Raw genomic sequence first — 23624 nt, 5'->3', positions numbered from 1 at the left:
CACTAGGCCACCACGACTTTTTTTCAAATTTGAGCAAGAAGGAATAAAAATATTGTTACATTCTGGATAAAGTTCAGCGATTGAACTATCGTTTGAAACTGTAACTGCGACCTGCACGAATGCCGCAAAAACAATACAAATCAATTCCAGAGCGTGCAAGGCAAGAATGATTGTCGTCGCCAGGCGGTGCAAAAAGGAACAGGTGAAAAATATTCAAAAATTCGCAAATGATTAGTGTGCGCTATCATCTAACAATTCTACCAATCCGAACGGTCGAAATACTCTTTGACGCGGGCCGCAGAAGCTTGCGCGGCGCCTGCCAGTAGTCGCCGCGACTTCGTGCCGAGCGGACGTGCCGCGCGCTCCCACGCCCCGCCTGCATATCGCAGCGAGTGAATTATTGTGAAACGAAAAAATAAAACAACACCGCAGTGAAAGTGCATGTGTCAGTGGATTTAGATATGCATTGTGTTTGATGTGTAACACAAACGTGGATTGAAGGTATTGTGCTCCATAATTCTGTAGTTTAGTGTGTCGGCATCCCGTATCCCAGGTAGGTGCAGATTAAATCTTAAATGAAACCTATTATGAAATTGTGATTGTGCAGAGGGTTGTTGAAACCTATTTTGTATAGTATTCATCGTAAGTAATGGAAATTCGATTGCAAACCTTTCTATTAAAATATCACGATGAGTATGCGTATTTTTTACCATGCGTGCTTGAAAGGAAACCAACTTAAATAGCGAGCATGGGTTAACTACGTGCGGTCCCGCGTTGGGCGCCAATTTTCTTTGGGTCCCACGGTGGGTGCCAATTACTTTCTGCGGAAAGCTACCACACGAAACCATAAAGGGAGTTATTTCGTTAAAGGCAGACATATTTTCGGTGTATGTTACGACACAATTTAATTCACTAAACAACGTAAAAGCCTTTTAAAACAAATTATTTTCGGAGTATGCATTATCTAATGCCTTGTTAAACAACAAAAGGCTTCATAATCGAGTAAATGAACCTTTTCGGCCTGTTTTAACATGTATTACGTGCGTAAAAAGGTACAGAATGTCGTTAGTCATTAAACGTTTATGCGAATCTTTAATGTTTTGCTAAAACATCTCATTTCAAATTTTATTTTGGATAATCTTTGTAGTCAGATTACTTTAACGAGTATGTCATCTTCTCTTTGATTCTCAAACTGTAGTTGATTATATATTGCGGATATTTCAGCTGTTATATAATTCCAGGCTAAGTGGGAGTTAACTTAAGAATTGGGCTCTAATTGAATACAGCCATCAGCCTTGACACTGATTAATTTATCAAACAATTTCATATTTGAAACCTTTGGAGCGACAAATTCTTTAATATTTGATGTAGCTGCTGCCAGACAAGAATATTGGCAAGAAATATTTCGAATATATTGAAAGAGAAATTCGAAATATAAAATGAATGATGCAGTTCACCTTTGATGTAGTTAACTGCTGTAATATCACGTCGTATTTAAGTGTAAGACAAGTTTTTAAAATATAATTGCATGTTTGTGTGTAGATTGAAAAACATAAGAAACCACATAAACATTTTTTCTGGTTTCTACAATGTTTAATCCAATTACATTCATAGAATGTCGATATTACTCAATATATTCATGGTCTTATATAATTATATTTTGAGATGCTTGCTGAACCAAACGATAATTTGAGTCAAAATCGACATCGTATTAAAGATTTTAATTCTAATACAATATTTTTTAACTTCTTGCGCGTTACCATGTCTTATCGTCTCCGTTGTAAAGTTAAAACATTTCCGTGAAACCTATAATTTGTAAAACAGCAGCTCTTCATCAATTCCTCGAGTTTCTGAAACACCAGTAAATATAGGTGTCTTTATCTAAACTCCTGCAGTTTTAACTTCGACCGTTACTTTGAAAAACGCGGTTTAAAATATTTGATCAATGACTTTCTTCTAACTTTTTTGTTTTGCATAGAACGTTGTTCCGAAGTTCAATTTTATGTTAAAACGTGCGACCGGGCCAGTGGGTTGAGGAAACTTTTTACTACCGCGTTATATTTGCTAAAGATGTTATTAAAATTGCTTTTAAGTTGCATGGCGTATTTTCCTGTGCTCCATTTTTGATGATTTTATATGACAATCATTGGAAACAAAAAATAGGTTCTTCACCACATCATGCCATGCCATGGATTTAATCATTCTTCACTATAAATTATTAAGCTCTTTATGTTATAACCAAATCCAAAACATCCATAGTTATACTATATGTAATTAAGGATATAATAATGTAGGTGGTATCCAGGGGACGGAGATAGGCTACCTTTAATCCATTTACGGAATGTAGTCCTCTCAGCACACGGACGAAGTCGCGGACACAATTTAGTCTCTAATAAAAGCAGGCTTTCAGGCTCTTATACAAATGAAGGTATTGTGTGATTTGATTACTTTTGTCTACGAAGGCTTAGTGGAGGCAGTTGTAAGCACTAGGGCCAAGTCATGTGTTTAATAAATGATTAATTTGACGCCCCAACCGACCCACACCCACTCACTTATGTATGGAATGTGCCCTGAAAAAGGACTAATTGTATTGCTCTGGTTTTGCTCCAAGAAACAGAATTTGCGGCACAATAATTATATTGAGGTCTTTTGCTAATATTTAATGAGTTTCACTTTGATTAAATGAAAATTTGTTGGGCTAGCTGTTTTTGTGGGAGATTGTTTAGAACCAGAAAAAGTAGTACCTTTGTTCTGTCCTATTTTTTGTCAACTTTTTTTTTATTAAGCTGTGGTTACAAATAAATAAAGATAAGTAGAACTTATATTTGCCCAAATAACTAATAGCACCTACTTGATTAGTTATCCATACATCAGCTAACAAAAAATGTAAAAAAACCACATTATATTAAAATAAAACTACTTTTATGGATTGTTTTATTTCAATGTCTAATATTCGCGTAAGTGTCAGAAATCAATATGTTAACCACATTATAGTCTATGCAATGATGAAAAGTCCAAAATTAAAAATGTTCAAAAACTGTTATTTTTTTGTTCACTGGTACCTGAAAGGCCACATATCTGTGTCGATACGTGCATCGCGTATTCGCGGCTCAAATAAATAGGTCAGGCGTGCCATCTTCATATTGACTGGTCCAAGTCAGAACCCGCGCTCACTTATATTGCAATACTCCTTGTGTGGCGTGGGGATTATATTTACTAAGTTTTATTTTATGTCGTTGTGGGATGTACAATTATTGGATGTTTATTGAAACAGAAGGGCTATAAAATAAACTTAGCATGCGCATGTGGATAAAAGTAGCCTAGAGCTTTCCTAAATGGTCCATAGACCGCGGAATATATTTCTCAAATTAAAGTAGTTGTTTTTGAGATTAGCGTGCTCGAAAGAGGCTCTTTGCAGAAATAGTAGTTTAGATTACTTATAGAGGAACCTACCTAATTACCTCCTAAAATACCAATTTCCGTTAGAGACACATCCAGTGCTCTACATACCCAGTATAATACTTAGCAATAATTCAATATAAGCTGCCATACAGCTAAAAGATATTCGAATATAAAGTTAGTGAGGGCCGCCAGGATCCAATCCGTGGCGCCTCATCGATTACTTTCAAATTCAACTTGAACCGAAGTTGCGGATAGTCGATAATTTCTTCATTGATATTAGAATCCCGAAGTTTGCCCTCCCAGCCGAACAGAATATTTAGCAAATATTTTTAGACGACTCCGAATAATGTTTTTGAATACATTTCTTGAAGATTATACCCAAATATTTCTTGATATTTTGCTAACAGATTCGGGTTTCTATCAGAATCAATTTGTTGAAAATATGGCGTAGACATCAACTTTTAATTTTGCTAGTTCGAAGAAATCGTTGTTAGTTTTGTTTTTAGTTTGTTTGTGACTAGTTATTATTTGAGGATGTTTTAAATTTATTTTATACGTAACATATTCCGAAATAGTTTTAACAAGGTACCACTTGGATTAAAAAACCTTTTAAAAATCCAGTTACAAACACACCTCTTACTATACTCAACAACTGTTACATGACAAACAAGCAAAACAAACAAACAAACGGTGTGTGTGTCACGTTCTCATTACCGGCAGCTTATATTAGTGCTAATTAAACGCAGCTCAATGGGAATCAATGTTACCTACATAGGGCAATTTAACACTATGTATTGTAGGTATCGAGGTCACTTCACTACAGGGTAACTTAAGCACGAGGCTATAGGTATGTTGCTTTCACTTCATTCAAGGGTTAATAAAATGAAGGTAGACGTAGAAGTAGGGACAGTTCTTATTTCGGCTGTTTGCTTTGTTGTGGAGGTTTCTATAGTATACATAGGAAGTTATCTTTAGAAGTTATAAGCAGTTCTGAATCAATAAAATTTCATAATGCATTTAATCAAATATAAAAATAATTAGCTATCTAATTCTTATTTCGTCACAGAAAATCCGAGAACTGAAGCTAAGTATTCCATACTTTAAAAGTATTTAAAGTATTATAAAGTATTTAACATACTTTAAAAACCTTAGGAAAAATGCCATTGTTTGGTACCATCAAGGTTGTTTGCAATAGGGATTTTTGGGTTAGATTTGTGCGACTGTTTTTCACAGCTTTTCCATACGGTTCAATCCGCTTAACTATAGAAACTGGACCAACGCTGCCTGTACATAACTAATTATATACTCCTTGTAGGAAAAATCTTGTGTCCCAATCCAGTAAAACATGAATTACCAGTGAAAATAATGCAAATATAATGTAGCGCCAATAATTACCATACCATATTAATTCAATCCTACTGAACTGATTTTAATGAAAGTTACGCTGATCATCTATAGTCCGAGAAAAGACATAGGTTACTTTTTATCCGGCCTTGATAGATAGCTAGTATCGTCATGACGCAAGTAGAACCACGGGAAACAGCTAGTAATAAATAAATTAATACAAACAAAAGTTATTTCGGAGTGCGGCTTCGAAATTTGCAAGCTCGGCGCAATGTCACTCACTAGTTGAGAACTTCTCTCTAATATGGCGTTCGAATATAAAACTTTGGTAAACAAACAAACAGCACAACCAATCCGTGTGTTGTTTCAGTTTTCTATTTATATCAAACTCATTGGCTGAATGGTAAGTAGTTGCTTAACTGTTGAATTGAAGAACGTATTCACGTTTTGAGTTCTAAGGCCTACTTTTTTGTTGTTTTACCCGGTTTTAAATGTGTTTATTTCTTCGCGTCTTAATAATTTATGATATTGATTTCACATTTATGTAGAAATCCTCTTTCTATATTGCATGCATGCAGACTACAAGTTAAATACGAGGTACTTAGGATTAGGCAGTTTATTAGTAGTAATACGCGACCATCAAGCATACCTTCAGCAAGCACACTTTCTTTTTCTTACTTAAGTTCTCATCTGAAGACATCCCAAAAGTAACACTCTTTACAGTCATATATACATAGTATTTCACACGATTCATCCATAGGTTTTTGGTCGTCCCCTTCCTCAATCCATCTATCCACATTCATGCTCAACGCGTTATTCACAACCTAATCCTTATTTCGTCACATAACATAGCACACACAGCCGGTTACCACGCAGCTTGTGTTACCGCCACTTTGAAACTTCCATTTTGTTTTTAATACAACAATAATTATTTAAAACTGGAGGTTGTTTTGTTTCCGCAGAAGTTTTACGGCTTCAATTTATGTGGAATCCCTTATCCGACGATTAATTGCAGGGATTATTAGGTGCGCCTCAAGAGAGCTTGATATTAATCTTAATGAACTTGCCTGTACACATTGGGTACTTTATCTGCATTTTTGTGTTATACTGACATTCCAGTTTATTTGCTTAGAATACCAAGTTTGATATCGGGTGAAACCGCGACGATCGTAAGTGGTTATAATGAGTTCTATGATAGGTTGTGGTAAAATCTATAAACGTACGCGAGAATCATTAAAAGTATGCAAAAATAACTCTGTTTATATGTCACTCTTACATGCAAAAACTAATAAACAGATTTAAATGTTTGATCCATAAAAAGTCTAAAGCTTGGGACAAAACGCAGGCCACTTTTTATCCTAGTATGAGTTGTTCCCCGGAGACGCGAGAACAGCTACTCAAGATTAGTTTTCATAATTCTAATGTATTGTTATTCAAAAAGTATCACCGACGAGCATTTCCACAGTATATTTGAAATAACTAATTACATCCAGGTTGATTTATTACTTCGTAAAGATAAATAAACGAGTTGATTGGAAGTTTCCACCAGAGATGAATTTCTTGCTCTGCGCATTTTAAACTGAGTACAGTCTTCGCTAATATTAATTTATCTTAGTGCGAAGTGTATGAAGAAACGTCGCAAACTTTATAAAGTCTCATTAAAACAGTAACACTTCGCGTTAGTGTGGGGATGTTTGTCGAGGAAACGCTACTTCCGAACATATACCTTCTTAGTAAAATAATAAAATGGAACTTTGTCATTTCTCGCAGGGGGTCTTAGACTGGTTGCGTAGTCACGTTTCTCAGAACATTATTATGAAAGAGTTGATACAAATAGTTATGTCATAAGTGTGTATGTTTGTACATACATGAAATGGCATGGAATCCAGCTCTAGGAAAGACACTCTAGGCTGGCAAAGACCACTTTTTGTCAAACATACAAAGACACAGCCCCCAAAACTCCCGCCTTTCACCACGGATTAATGTGGTTTTGTTAGGAATAAAAAGTGAAGCTACAATCCCAGTAACACCATGTTTAATCTTTATGGTATGAAAAACCCTTACAAAAACTTCATTATGAAATCACATATTGGTTTGCACGAAGCTGTGCTAGCTGCTAGCTGTGTGGGTCTGTGATTTTTGTTAACTAGCAGGTAAGTAAGTATAAGAAAAAATACAACGACAATGTGGATAAAATCATGAATATATAAATCTTCCCAAAGTTATTAAAACAAAATAGAGAAGCTTAAGAATTATTTCATTTAAAAATTCATGGAATGAGCCTTGTTTATCATATTTTAGTTATTAAGAAATACAGAATTTCTTCGTAAAAGTAAATAGGTTTTCCCTGGATTGTATTTTATAACAAAATCTACCCTAAACCAATACCCTCAGAGTATTTAATTAAAACTAAATTATATGACAACAAAACTTGGCATACATTTAAACTCACTTAGTTATTAAGTTTTTCTTTAATGAAGTCCCGAGTAATTAATTTATCAGCGTAATTATAGTCCGGGACAGTTTCACGTATTATTTTACTTATTATAAGTTTGCTGGGCCAAGTTTTAATTGGGAAAAAGTACGTTCAGGTATCGGGCGTGAGAACAACTTCATGGGACCCATTAATTGGGATATGGAAGTCCCCCAGACTGAATATATTCCGTTAGTTTGCAGCAAGGACATACGGCTTTAGCACCCATTAGGAGTTTTGTTTCCTTGTTTTGTTTTACTCCGTCTCTCTTTGCGTCAGATGTTTGTATTTTGTTCTAAAAATATTTAATCCTGTGACTTTTACTATACTTTCTATTTAAATACACTTTTGTCACATTCGCGTTTTGTAGGTAAAAATATTATTTTATGGCAGGTGCTGTTTTTTCAGTTTGTTATTTATTCATAAAACAGAACTAACAGAACTCGCAATAATATGGAAAATAAAACAGCTTATACATAAGCAAAACATCCAACGTATCTTTTGATCCTCATGTCCATTTTCCATATTACAACAACGAATAGATAAATCAAAGCAAACAAAATACGTTATTCTGACAAAAGTGTAATATAAAGAGAATGTTAACAAGTAAATAGGTACGTGCGCGAAAAAATATTCTAATATTGGTATTCTCCGGGGCTTTTCGGCAAGATGGTATTTTTAATTTAACTGAACACGACTCGTTCCGTTCCCTAAGTAGTTGTACTTTTCCTTTCGGTCGTGCGTCCCCTCCATAACCTCATCACGCTCTGATGCCGCCTCCTTTTTAATTTAATCAGCTCTGGATGTACTTTTAATTAATTCACTTGTATTTACATGTGTATCCCGGCAGGTATTTTGTGGATCAGGAAAACAACACAAAAATGTTGCGACTTTTCCCAGAACCCTTATTGGCTTTATTTTGTACTCGTGCACTCGGGATTATTTTATTCCACGTATTAGTTCGTTGTTAGTTGATTTAACCTAAATATTTGTTTCAATTACTTAGCGAATCTAGATTGTATTGTGTAACAAACATATCGATACTATTCGACTATTACATGAATGAACTGTTGATATCTCCTGTCATTTTGACATAACCTGTGACATTGACGTTGAATAGTGAATTCGGTCGGCGATCACATTATTGCACGAGCTCCCGTCGCGACAAGGTATGTACTGATTGTATCCACCTATTTTTGTGAATGTTTAGTGTTGTGAGATTGTGAAGTGATAATAAATCTAATGATTGTTCTTGGTACACTTTCGTTTGATTTCTGAGACTCTCTTCTGAGGTGTTAATGTTACATCTCAGAAGTGGGATCGTTCGAAACAAACGGTTTTGAAATACCACCCCACATGCTCGACTGTCATTAATTAGTGATAATTACTAAATATACTTCAAAACTAATAGAATATGAATTAGTAGACTGAATTGCTAAGAAACATTGTTAAAAAGTAAGGTCATTTCGATGATGCAAGTGGATATTTGTACGTGATTAGAAAACCACTTCGCAGCAGACGGTCGGTAGATTTGAAATTTTATTTAAATATATGTTAAAATAGCTAGAATAATATTTGACGTAACTAAATTTTGAGATATGTCGTGGTAAATAGTGGCCATATGAGTGATGCAAGCAGATTTATTTTTTCCTTTATATGAATTGCTAGTTAATACCGTTTTTTTGTGTTCAATAGAAATATACTTATATTCGTGGAAAACATTGAATGAGTTACAGGATTTGCGCCACAAACTACTAAATTGTGCATCTACCGCCACGATTCAAATGGATACTTATTATTTTCCGTTTCTGAAAATAATTACGGAACAATTTTATTACTTTTTTTTAACTAGAAAGCAGACTAATTTGAATGATACTGAATAGTGCTTATAGATTTATAGGAAATAAATACGCTCTTTTCGTTCCTTTTAGTATTCAATTTACGTACGCGATACTGAAACATATGATTTCGAGTTCCAGAATATGAGCGACTCAGGAACGAAAAGCAACGGAATGCTGCGCCACAGCAGCGAGGCATCCGGCAGATGTAGCCGTGCTCCACGTCGAGAAAGTGTGAGGCGGAGCCGAAGTCGGAGCCGTTGGGACGACCAAAGACGTCCTCGGAGATCACGGAGTCGTACTGCGCCACGGAACCTTCGCCCGAGTCGCCGCCGAAGTCGGAGCAGCAGCAGTCTACGCAGACTACGCGAGCGGGAGGACATGCTGTCACGAGAGAGAGAGCGGTTACGTGCGCTTGAAAGGGAGGTACGTGAAAAGCTTGACAAAGTGTTTGACCGCGAACACGACCATACTCCTGAGGCTGGTCCGTCCCATCGCAGAGAACACCGTAGCTATAATAGTCAGCATAATCATTTCTTATCAACACCGACTAAACGTCGCAACCCCAGCGTTACTGATGATTCTAGGAAACCCAAAGAACCTAAATCAACATTTGATTTCTTTGACCAATTTTGAGTGTACTTAAATCCAAGGCAGGGGATCGTGAATCGTTTACAACCATGAATAACGTAATCCCAGAATTCGACCCGTTGTCTAAAGAACAGACTATAAATATTTGGCTCGATAAAGTAGATGAGTGTACAGAAATCTATAATTGGACGGATAGACAAACGGTACACTATGCCCTGCCTAAACTTTCAGGAATAGCAAAAACGTGGTACCAGGGCCTACCTTCTATCAAGCACAACTGGTCAGAATGGAAAATAATGCTGAGAGAATCATTTCCTGCGACTGAGAACTATGCAGAACTGTTGACAGAAATGCTTGGTAGACGTGTACGTCCTGGTGAGTCGTTTGAGTTATATTACTTTTCGAAAATAAACTTATTGAATAGATGTAAAATCTTTGGAAAACAGGCAGTGGACTGTCTACTTCATGGAATAGATGATAGAGGAGTCCGTGTTGGGGCTCAGGCAGCTAAATTTGATAGACCTGAAGATGTGCTAGAGTTCTTTAAAACTATTAAACACCATCGAATTCTGAACGATACAAATAAAGATTTTAACCGAGATAAACGTTCAAATGTTAATGCTATGGGGAACAGTAACTCTACAAGAAATTCTGACACAAATTCACTTAAAAATAACACCAAGGGACCTATCACATGTTTTAACTGTAATGGTGTCGGACACCCCAGTTTTAGATGTCCCAAACCTCTAGTGAAGTGTGATGATTGCCATTATCTAGGACACTTATCTTCCCATTGCCCAAGGTCCAAGGAACATAAAAACCCACCTAAGGATAAGAATGTACTTGAGGTCTCCCTAGCTGATAGTAATAATGATAAGTACCGACTTGCAATTAAGATAAATGGGGTGCAGGCTATATGTCAACTAGATTTAGGTAGTGAAGCTACACTCGTTCGCGAATGTGAGGCTAAGAGATTAGGGTTGAGTTGGACTACTATCAATGGACCATTTCTTAGAGGATTAGGGAATGTTCCATACTTGCCGTTAGGTCGTACATTAGTCAATATTGATGTTCAAGGGATTTTTGAACAAGATGTAGAGATTTTTATCATAGACGACCATTTGATTAATCCTGATATTCTGTTAGGACATAGCTATACCGAAAGACCCACCGTAAAAATAATTAAGACACCTACATATTTAAAATTCGAAAGAGTTGTCGAAAACGAACAAAATTCAAAGTTGTATCTTACCACAATTAGTGACATTACGATAGATGTAGGCGAAATGGTGCTTGTCCCTGTGTAACGTTGTACGTTATATTTTGAATATTTAAAAATACTAGACTTGCTATATCTCGGCCGCGCGCCGCGAGCCGTGAGCCGTTGACGGGTGACGGAAACCGGTTCGGCGAACTATCCCTCCTATGAGGCGACGCGAGCAGAGCCGGCGGTCAATCGCGAGACGGTGACTAGCACGACGCCGCGAGCCGATACAGTCTACTACTACTACTGGTCTATGTACATTTTTAACTCGCGATTTTATTGCAAATAATTTAACCGTTAATAAACTATTGTGCTTTTAAAATAACTTTTAAAGTCAGTGTATACCCCAGATCGGGGTTCAAGTACCTGTCTACCTCCAGTGCACCTACCGTAGTGCACCTACCCTAAGTGCACCTACCTACGCGCCTGTCTACCTACGTGCCTGTGTCTACCTACGTGCCTGTGTCTACCTACGTGCCGCGCCTATCTACATGTCCTGCACCTACCTGCGCGTCCGGCATCTACTAGCGCGCTGCACACTTACCCCGCCTGACCGCTGCCGAGCTGCCTGACTATACAGGGTAGTAGTGTTTCTATAGCGGGCCAGAACTTAACGCGTACTCGATTATTCTAAACCCACTCCCGGCTCTGCCGATCTTTTTGTAGAATATACTTATATACTAATTTACTAAATTCCTTTTTATTTTTCTACCTACTAGACTACCTACCACTAACCAAAACGTTACAGTGGCGCCCAATAATGGTAGAATATATCGAGCCGTGTTTAGTTCTTGTTTGCTAAGCATTTTGTAGTTGTCCTGGTGTTGGTTGTCTGTCAGTTGTGTTGAATTTAATCACAGCCTACCAAATGTGAATCTACCCACATCTTTTTAATAATTTTTTTTTTCTAATATTTAAATTCAACCGTCCACTTTTTTTACTTGACCTACCGTCAATATTTTTCTACCCCCCAATTTTTATTTTTACATTTACCTTCAAAATTAACATACCTTAAATATATTTTCACATATGGTTGACTGACCACAAACGTGCTGATTTTGCATCCGAATTGTTTTGTCTTTATTATTTTTGTCTTTATTTTGCAACACACTCCTAACTGCGGTTTTAATTTTCTATCATGTCTTACCCTATTAAGTTTTTATCGCTACAAAAAGCTGAACTAGACTATGAAGTTACTGTTCGTGGTGGTACTGGGGGAGATTCGGTTAGCGAACTTCGGAAACGGATAGTTAAATTACCTCCTATAGTACAAATTACAAACTTATAATTTTAATCGTACCTATCTATTCCAAACACTATAATCACTACACTAAACCTAAAATTACTTCTAATAGAACCCTACACGAAATATACAATTTAAGCGTTAATGAAATGGTACATAAAGTATTTTAAACTATTAAATTAATTAACTATAAAGAATAACTTAAACTAATTTTATCAGGATGTTACTACGGCTAGGTAAAATAATTAAAATTGTTAATACTTAAACTTCGTTGATTATGGCTAAATATATTTAATTTTAAACAAATTTTAAAAAATCACCTAAAACTAAATGCACTAATACATAATATAAACTAAACTAAATAATAAAAACTAAACTTAATAATATAAAACTAATAAACTACAAAGAATAATTTCTTAGTTCAACTAAAATTCTATAACTGTAATTAAAATTATATAACAATTAAAAAAAAAAAAACTAAAACTAAATGCACTAAATATAACTAAAACATATACATAATATAAACTAAACTAAATAATATAAACTAAAAAACTGAATTAAATAATATAAACTAAAAAACTAAACTAAATAACGTAAACTACACCCACTTACTACTACTACCCATAACTATTGCTTTTCTATTTTTCAATTATTGGCCTACCCCAATAGTTTATATGATGATGGTCTACCCCATACATCGTATTACTATCATATTAAATATATTATGACTATCGGCCCTACACCGATGGTTATAAACGAACTTGATCGTGGTTCTACCCCATAGATCCCTTCTGTATACTAAAGGCCCTACACCTTTGGTATTCTACGGAGCGGTGCAACTCCTTAAATAAGCCTTTGCAAGAGCGGTTGATTACTCTATAAGTAAGCCTTAAAATCACAAATATAACTTATGTATTTATCCTTTCTAATATTCAATCTATCAATAATAGTTATGTGTAGTTAGTAATCGCTCGATTTCTACCTTATCCTCTTCCAGCCATGACTGAACTGGGTGAGTGTTCTGTGCACTATAGGCAGAATACTCAGGTCGAAAGGACGCTGACGCACAGATGTCTAGTGTGATGTCGGCTATTTAATGTAAGGAAGAATGGAAGGTGAGGGATGATTACATTATGAATGAAGACGAATGAAAGAGAAACTCAGATCAGTTGTTAGCAAGAGCGAAAGCAGCGGATTTTTCCTAGGAAAAATCCTACGCTAAAAAGGGGGGTACTGTAACGTTGTACGTTATATTTTGAATATTTAAAAATACTAGACTTGCTATATCTCGGCCGCGCGCCGCGAGCCGTGAGCCGTTGACGGGTGACGGAAACCGGTTCGGCGAACTATCCCTCCTATGAGGCGACGCGAGCAGAGCCGGCGGTCAATCGCGAGACGGTGACTAGCACGACGCCGCGAGCCGATACAGTCTACTACTACTACTGGTCTATGTACATTTTTAACTCGCGATTTTATTGCAAATAATTTAACCGTTAATAAACTATTGTGCTTTTAAAATAACTTTTAAAGTCAGTGTATACCCCAGATCGGGGTTCAAGTACCTGTCTACCTCCAGTGCACCTACCGTAGTGCACCTACCCTAAGTGCACCTACCTACGCGCCTGTCTACCTACGTGCCTGTGTCTACCTACGTGCCTGTGTCTACCTACGTGCCGCGCCTATCTACATGTCCTGCACCTACCTGCGCGTCCGGCATCTACTAGCGCGCTGCACACTTACCCCGCCTGACCGCTGCCGAGCTGCCTGACTATACAGGGTAGTAGTGTTTCTATAGCGGGCCAGAACTTAACGCGTACTCGATTATTCTAAACCCACTCCCGGCTCTGCCGATCTTTTTGTAGAATATACTTATATACTAATTTACTAAATTCCTTTTTATTTTTCTACCTACTAGACTACCTACCACTAACCAAAACGTTACACCTGTCAAGTCGGATTGTTCACGGGACGGCAGGATTTATGTCGGTGGCTCAGTAAGGGGTCGACCTGGCCAGGAATACTACCTTCTGCCAGGGGAATACCATATTCGGGAATTCGAATGCAACTTACTTGTTCAGAGTGTTGGTTTGAATGCAATTCACTTCAAGGAGAACACATTATTAACTCGCGCTCAATATTTAGGAGCAGACAATCAGCACTTTGCCCAAATCTTGAGCGTGTCTTATGAACTTCATGGTAATCATACATTGACTGTACCTAAGTACGGAGACCATTTGTCGGAGAGTCAAAAACAATCTTGTGTGGAATTATTGCAGAAATACAAATGTTGTTTTTCTACCGGCATGCATGATTTGGGATATACAAATGTAACTGAGATGGAAATCCATCTCAAAGACACTACCCCGGTTGTGTACAGGCCTTACCGTCTTCCCCATTCAGAGCGTAAATTAGTCCAAGATATGATAGCTGATATGATTAAGCATGGTATCGTAAGGGAATCTAGCTCACCCTATGCCAGCCCAATAGTTCTGGTAAATAAAAAGTCTGGAGAAAAGCGACTTTGTGTTGACTACCGGGCTTTAAACAGTCGCACTAAAAGGGATCAGTACCCACTGCCAAGGATCGAGGATCTTTTGGATCAGTTATCCGGTCACTGTTTGTTTACATCGCTCGATCTGGCTTCTGGGTACCATCAGATCCCTATATCCGAGCAATCCCGAGAAAAGACGGCATTCGTCACTCCCGACGGTCAATATGAGTACAATCGCGTTCCGTTCGGACTGGCGAATGCTCCAGCCGTTTTCAAAGGGCAATACACAAAATACTGAATAGGTCTAAAGTAAGCTATGTTGTCATTTATATGGATGACATATTAATACCATCAAAACCTTTGAGGAAGGACTAGTGCGTCTAGAGGAAGTTCTGGGCCTGATACGCGAAGCAGGTTTAACTCTTAAAATGGAAAAATGTAACTTTTCCAAGAGCACATTGACTTCCTTGGGTTTGAGATAGACAAGGACGGTATCAGACCGGGAAGGCAGAAGACGGAAGCGGTCTCAAAATTTCCGCCACTTAAAAACCAACATGAGGTTAGGAGATTTCTCGGTCTTGCAAGCTTCTTCCGAAGGTTCGTCAAGGGATTCGCCGTAATAGCGAGACCATTGACGAATCTCCTGAAGAGGGATATCCCATGGCGATGGGGACCGGCTGAGGTCGAGTCCTTCGAAAACATTAAACGGTCACTAACAGACAGACCGGTTTTAGCCCTTTGACCATGACGCCGAGACACAGTTACACACAGATGCGTGCAAACTGGGAGTCGCAGGCATTTTGCTCAAAGAAAGGGTTCCGAGGTCTGGAGGCCAGTGGCATACTTCAGCCGCCAGACGTCAACTGACGAGATGAAAATGCATTCATTTGAATTAGAGACACTTGCAGTCATCAGTTCATTGAATAAATTTCGTACTTATCTCATCGGAATCAAATTTACGATAGTTACGGACTGCAATGCCCTGCGCACCACATTTACAAAGAAAGACCTCGTGCAAAGGATCTCGCGATGGTGGATCCAATTCCTGGAATTCAATTGTGATATTGAGTACCGTCCCGGAGAGAGGATGTCCCATGTTGATGCACTTAGCAGAGGACCTGTATCCCCTGCATCTGAAGAACAAACCCATACACTTGATGTCTTGTCAGTTGGAACGGAGGATTGGATTGTCACAGTGCAGTCTTCCGACGATGAAATTATGCGCATTAAGCGTATTCTAGAGGACCCGGAAACCCCGAAAATCGTGGATACTTTCAAAGAATATACAGTTAAAAATGGTCGTGTATTTAGAGTGTTAGGTGATGGTGTCAACCGGTGGCTCGTCCCAAAAGGTGTACGTTGGCAGTTGCTAAAGGCAAATCACGACGAAGTAGGACACTTTAGCTTTGAGAAAACCCTAGATAGGATAAGGTCCCACTTTTGGTTCCCAAAAATGAGGAAGTTTATAAAAAAGTATGTGGCAGCATGCCTCGAGTGCGCCCACCACAAGTTGCCATCCGGTGCTAAGGAGGGGATGCTACACCCAATCCCAAAGGTTGACATCCCATTTCATACCCTCCATGCCGATCACCTGGGGCCGTTTCCCCGTAGTAAGCGAGGCTGTTCGTATATTCTTGTAATAGTTGACGCCTTTACAAAATATGTTAATTTATCAGCAGTTCGAAGCTCAAAAACGAAAGAAACGATAAAAGCATTTAAAACCCTCTTCAGTTACTTCGGACCTCCCCTTCGACTCATAACAGACAGAGGGACGAGCTTCACTAGCAAACAGTTCAAAACCTATGTGAAATCAATTGGTGTGAAGCACGTCCTTAACGCCGTGGCGACGCCAAGAGCAAATGGACAGGTCGAACGGTATAACCGGACGATTCTGGCCTCACTTGGGTCCATGGTTCATGGTAAAGACAGTAAAACATGGGATGAATTCCTTCCTGATATTCAATTAGGGCTTAACACTTCGGTTCATAGCGTAACTAGAAAAACACCAACCGAGATGTTATTTGGTAGGAGAGTCCCAAATCCAGCCCAGGGTTTATTAAATGATATTATTGACGATACTGAAAATGAGAATAATAAGACATTAGAGGAGATTAGGTCCGAGGCAAGTGAAAGGATTCAGGCAAACCAGAATATAAATAAGGATCGATTTGATAAAGGTAGGAAGAAGGCCACTGATTACAAGGAGGGAGATCTTGTTAGGATAGTGAGAGCGATAGTGACAGGACCGCATCAATCGAAGAAACTGGAAGCGAAGTGTCAGGGCCCGTACCGAATTAAAAAGGTGTTACCAAATGATCGGTTTCTTGTAGAGGATACCCCACTAACCAGAAAAGGTCCGAGATATGAAACAGTCGTAGCTATAGATAAAATATCCCCTTGGCTAAGTTTCAGTGCCCCTGCTTGTAGTTCCAGTGATAATGACAGCGATAGTGATGAATGATTTATGTTATTTGCTGTAAATGATGATTTAGTGTTGAATTTTATGTTTTTTATGTTGAATGAATTATTATTTAAGTATTTTAGGTGATTGCAATTTTGTAATGATGAGTGATCTTCTCTTGTTGTTCTTGAAATGTTAATGATGATACTTTGTGACAAGTGAATACGGTGAGAGAGTGAGGGGTGCCTCAACTCGAACATGAGGTGGTAATAGCTTGCTACTCATGGGTGACTTGAGGCACCGCAGTCGTGATGTGTAACGGTGAAGGAAGTAACCTTAATTCATCGCGACTATAGCATAGTTGAGTGAGGATGGTTCAAGGCGGGCATGAATGGCGTACGAACTCGCCGCCCAGGAATGTCTTGGCCATTGAGGTCGATGAGGCATGTGACGGTGAAGGAAGTAACCTCGCACCTCACGACCATAGATTAGAGATTGAGTGAGGGTGTTTTTGAGCCGGGCATGAATAGCGTATGAACTCGCTGCCCTTGAATGGTTCAAAACGCTGCAGCGATTGCGGATGATGTTGAAGGAAGTAGGCATCACGTCGCAAAGCTATAGTTAAGTGAAATAATAGATAGTATATTATTATATGTATATAGAAGTAGAGTAAATGGAAATACATTATGTGTGTAATAAAAACAAAATGAACGAAGGGACTCGTTCTTAAAGGATGGCCGACTGTAACAAACATATCGATACTATTCGACTATTACATGAATGAACTGTTGATATCTCCTGTCATTTTGACATAACCTGTGACATTGACGTTGAATAGTGAATTCGGTCGGCGATCACATTATTGCACGAGCTCCCGTCGCGACAAGGTATGTACTGATTGTATCCACCTATTTTTGTGAATGTTTAGTGTTGTGAGATTGTGAAGTGATAATAAATCTAATGATTGTTCTTGGTACACTTTCGTTTGATTTCTGAGACTCTCTTCTGAGGTGTTAATGTTACAATTGTTCTACAAATATAACGTTTTAGTCTAAACAAAAAAAGCTTAATTACTTAATCCAGAATAATGTGTTAAAAAACTTAACATTCACACAACATAATTACTTGTGCGGATGACACGCTTATTTGAGTTCACACGAAAAACACGAAACCCACGTTAGTGGTTAACAACTTTGTACCATTCTATTTTAACGAGAACTAATTATATACCGTTCTCACAAATACCCACTTAGGGCTCGCGATACATCCGTGGAGTGCAGGCCGGCCCTTTGTTCCCGACCTAAACTTGGAGCAAATTTGACAGTTTTACGGTATATAAAGGCTGTAATAGATGAGAGGGTGTTTAGCGATAATTAGCGAAGCAGCGGCGCGTGCATAAATCATGCGACCGTCTATTGTTGTGCTCCGAGATACCGACGAGTGCCACGGCCTTCATCATAAAAAATGTCTTGCGTATACTTCTTATGATTCCATACAACAAAGGATAATCAGGTTGTTTACTTTTTTGGCTGTTTTTTACGGTACAAGTATCCTGTATTTTTTGCTACAGATACAACGTCCAAATTAACTAATTGTAGATATTTTAATATTGAAAAGAAAAAAGATAAAAGTATATTTATAGCCGAAAAAAAATACCGAAGCCTACACAAAATGAGGCAGGAATTCCCAAAATGCTTTCAAACCTTGTCTTTCTCGCTTCAGAATATCAAAATAGGATTGTACGTAATCTGTATAATGTGATTCCTAAACATATTTCTTTGTATGAATATAATGGCTCGAATACCAAAGAAAATGTCTATTATTTATAGAAGTGAGAAATCTACAAACATGTACATAAATTATTTCTGTTTGAATTTTGGCCAGCTTATTTGGTTGTAATATATTTAGGTCCTTTTCAATGCTTTTTTACTAACGGCCAATGATAAAAAACATGTTTACAAATGTACATACAAAAGACTTCAATTTGTAGGTATTCGCGGGACAGCAAGATGTTACTCACACAGACATATACTAAAGTTGTGTAGGTATGTCGTAGACTTATGTATCATTGTGTCACTATAATAATTCCAATTACTTTAATAAGAGGAAATAAGAGATAACCAGTGACCAAGTAGCAGATACTAGGTACGTGCTAATAAAAGTCTTTTGAATTCCATAAAAGTTTGTCAATTTCTGTTTTTCATTACAAAGCTTACTAAATTAGCACAATATTTATGATAGCATTTTAGCCTACAAGCAACTTATAATGTTCTTCAGATTTTTTACTTTATCAAAAGAGACTAAATATAAACAAGATATGACAAGGACTTTCTTGCCTAATAGACAATTTCTAAGCTCAAAAATTTTTAAACGACTATTTTTATAATTTATAGAACATAAACATATTAAAGAGATCTTTTGATATGAAAAATGGTGCTCAATAAAATCTTGTTAAGGCTTTAACGTCAATGTGATCTGTCTAAATGTGCTTATGACTAAATAACGAGTGGGGGGTGATGTGAAAGTTGTGATCAAGTTGGAATTTATAACGATCTGAAGCTGAAACAGTCGGAATGGCTGCGTCACCTCGTTAGCACTGAACGACGGGTGACAAGTCATTATAACTATGTGTCGTGTATTATTGGGTAATTTCTTAAGTGCTGTGTTTATAAATTACTGTTGCTTAGACGGTGTGGGCGGTATGTGGGTACTGTTTTACCAGGGTACCATGTTTGTTTTAATGTTCTATGAGTATGTTTGTTGTATTGAGCGTGAGGTACAGGAGTTCAAGTTTTCTTTTTCTCGAGAATTTCTCGAAATATACTAAAATAACTTCAAGGAAAAACTGTCTGAGTATTGCGCGTGTATAATTAAGGAAGCTTCTATTTTGTTTGACAACATAGTAACATATTCTTAACCTGAGTTACTAGCCGTAGTTTCATTTACAAAAAAGGCCGTAGTCCATAACTCGTTTCCAACATAACTATTAGACCGCCCAATTTCAAAGATAGCAAAACTAACAACCGTTCTATTTTTATCAATCTCCCCTCACATATCTTTATGAATGCAATATATTAGAGTCGTTCCATCTTACGAGGTCTGAAGTGATCAGATAGAGGAGGCGAGGGTCGCAATAAACACATAATAAAGCGTGGCCACTCGGGCCGCACCTCCCCGCAAGAAATGCGGACGTACGTGGAGGATCGCGCCCGACGTGCGCGGAATCGGGGGAGAAGCGGCCGACATGGAGTGGTGACGGACGATCACTATTTGATATGGATATAGACGTGATTTTGAGCACTGTGATAATTGTAATGGAATATAATGAGTTGTTGATGAGCCTTAAATTTTGTTTATTTTTTTTAGAGGATTGGGGGGTGAAATCGCTGATGGAAGCTAGTGTAAAGATAGATAGATAGATAGATAAAACATTTATTCAGACAAACGACAAGACACCATAACGATACACAATAAGAAATAAAACAAAACAAGAAGTGGGTAGAAATACAAACATAAAATACAAAAATTAACGGCGTGGTGCAGTGTCTTACGCTTGCACCGAATGGGAGTCGAGCTCAGCATGTGTCAGGTAGAATACCTGACGCTGGTTTTCTGCTGGATCCCGAAAATGACGCACGGACGTCGAGTAGATAATTGGTGTGTGCTGTGTGTATTTGAAATAAGTGTTTTATGTTCTGTGTGTGTTGTGTTTGAGTATGAACTATGTATGATTAAAAATGTAGTGCAAAAATGTGTTATTATGCAATCTGCTAGTACTAGTTTCGTCAGACTACAAGTGAACCGGAACACGGCAACGAAACAGCATCACGGCAGGTACCTACCTGCCTAAAGAACTAGCAATCACTTTCTCTACACCGCAAGTTAACGGTATTTTCCTCTCTTTGGATCGTTTTTGTTAATAACCGCAGTTCTGAGAACCCCTTTGATGCTGTAGACTAGAGAGCTTTAACTGTCAATCATAGTTGGTTGCGGTATGTTTCAATACATTTTTCTCTCGTCGATATGCTACAGCGAAATACCTATATTTTTGGCCTGCATATTTGACGTTCTCTATTGATTTTTAGTATGTGTTTGAATATGTATTGTTTTTTTTGACGTAGCGTAGGTATGTAGTTTTGAATCGCCGTAGGGCATAGATGGAATGAAAATAGTCATGTTAAAAATATACCTAGAGGTATAATTTTGAATCTCTTTTTTCGTATCGAGTGCCCTATGTATACATATATACGAGTGATAAGCATAGCAGGTTTAACAACAGTCACATACCAAAATAATTTTTACAATAGTGAAATATCGTATGGTCAATGAAAACTTCAAAGAGCCTAACAAAAGGGTTCCTAATCTTTACAACAAAGTATTTTTGATACGCAACCTCTAAACCGTTAATTACTAGTACCCGGTGGAACCGTAATTAAGCGGAAACAAAACAAAATGATCATATTACTGGAACAAGGATATCTTCATTTAGAATGTACCGCAAATCGGCGCTGCCACATAATTTCATTTGTTGAGTCTCCAAAGCTCGGTTTTAATAATTTATATATGACCGTGTAATTTGTAATTATTTTTGTGAGGCTAATGCTTTTTTGGTTTCTCTTGTTGGCATGTATATTTAATTTTGTTTTCTTATCACCCGTCCCCAAGTTCTCTAACTGTAAATGTTTTATTGGTCGCCACCGTATTCTCTTGTACTTAACCATTTAATGCCTCACTAGTGTTTTGTACTAAAATTTAGTATTACTGTCATAGTCATACAGAACTAAAAATATTTACAATGAAAAAGAAAACTATCCTATTTAAAGCTATAAAGCTGTTTTGTACTAAAGCTATGACATAATACTTCACATCTGCGGAACACACCACAATACGCAGATCAATCTCTTGAGCTGTATATTGGTATGAAAATCACGACGGATTCATCCGTATATTGATTATAATGAATTTAAATGTATAATGGTGTTCATTTCCCTGCACGGAAGCCGCCATGTGCGAATATGGGTTACAAATGGATATGGTACTTTTTCAAATGTTCAAGTAAAATAATGTAAACGAATATACAAGATTACCTAATGATCGCAGGGACTGAATCTATAAAAACAATGGACTATGAACATCATTAATATCATAAACAAAAATAAAATCCAATAAATAGTAATTACTCCGACATTTTTCGACGAAACAGACTAAAATAAATAAAAATATAAAATAGATTGCTCAGAATGTCAAAGCAATTATTCTTATAAATAAAAACACGATAAATCACCCAAGAAATAAATATACATTGTGACCCTAACAAGTGAACCCGAAAGATCAGCGACACCCATTAAAAGACCGTCAAACTGGAAGAGACTCATAAATATCTTGACAACAAATTCTTACTTACTTGGCCCTCATATTATCATAATTCACATGAAAATATAAGTCATTATTATTGGCGGTGTAGTGGGTATATATCAGTTTATTTTGGCGGGCCGCGAGCGACCGGCCTTTTATTGCCTTGGTTATGGCTTATGGACATTTTCGGCTTCCAAGTTGCGTCACTACTTGCCAGATATTGAGCTCACGAGGGTCACCATTTTGAAGGTACAATGTGAGACTTTTTTTTAGTAAATAATGATAACTAATTTCAGTAGATAAGCAAATATTCCTCCTTTATATTTTTCTGTCTAGTGCAGCTGATTATCCGTTTTTTCCAGTGCATTTGTCTATTTAATTTCACACCTAATTTTAGTGTCACCATTTTATTAAAAATTGAATTATTTTCTTAAAGTTTTTAACCTTTTTTTTCCAAAAAGTAGTTAACATAGTTATCTTATGCAATGATGATCTGAACACATACGTCATTAAGTAATCTTCTGCTCTATTGAGTTCAATCCTAACTTCACAACTGTAAACGGTTCTAATTAGGCGTGAAATTAACGCTCCAAGTTGCTTGATTTACAGCCAATTCATAGTAAACTACCTTCCGATACCGTTGTGGATAAGTTTCGGTTCAGGGACAGATTTCGCCTCCAACTGATTTGTACTGCTATCAAGTAATTTACTACTAAATTGTTTATTAGGACTCAAAGTTTAACCTCGGTAATCTGTGAAGTTTCACTTCTTAGTGCTAACAATTTGGATTGGCTTCTGACGATTTAACTTTTGCCGATCGACTGATTGGTTCGCAATCGAGTTTACGTTTGAATATTTAAGTGATAGAATTCCTAGTTCCCTTTTAATACATATTAAATCCCTTTTACTGTGTTGCTGTGTTCTTCAAACTCAAAAATCTAATAAACAAAAAAAAAATAAACTAACCCAATTACATCTACCAATCTGGTCACCCTACCAACATGTCGGGAGTAGGCCAGGGGAATAATATATGAGAAAAAATATACACCGGGCGTTGTAAGTGTATGCAGTATACCGAGTTTATACATATACATATAAACATATATACTTATATACTGCGTTTATGTTACACGCCTGATGAGATCGCACTTGTTATGTGAGTCGACCTCATGTCACCTCACCGTGTCACAATTTGCATTTATTTTAGGCTCCACTACAAAAC

The 23624-nt window shown here is 37.4% G+C and overlaps 1 protein-coding gene across 4 annotated transcripts in view; it reads left to right on the top strand.

The window, feature by feature from the left end:
- The first annotated feature begins 323 nt into the window (after window positions 1-323).
- LOC110382228 (nephrin) overlaps window positions 324-23624 on the top strand; it is a 273247-nt gene continuing 249946 nt past the window's right edge. For 3 of the 4 annotated variants that reach the window (XM_049852108.2, XM_049852110.2, XM_064035121.1), the window contains exon 1: window positions 324-553. The gene's annotated coding sequence lies outside the window, so the exon portion shown is untranslated. The remainder of the gene's footprint in view (window positions 554-23624) is intronic. The other variant, XM_049852109.2, reaches the window with a different exon arrangement.

The sequence above is a fragment of the Helicoverpa armigera genome, chromosome 6 (assembly GCF_030705265.1).
Source record: "Helicoverpa armigera isolate CAAS_96S chromosome 6, ASM3070526v1, whole genome shotgun sequence".
In the NCBI taxonomy this organism is placed as follows: domain Eukaryota; kingdom Metazoa; phylum Arthropoda; class Insecta; order Lepidoptera; family Noctuidae; genus Helicoverpa; species Helicoverpa armigera.
The sequence above is the reverse complement of the archived record's forward strand: the minus strand, read 5'-3'. Positions and strand labels throughout refer to the sequence as shown.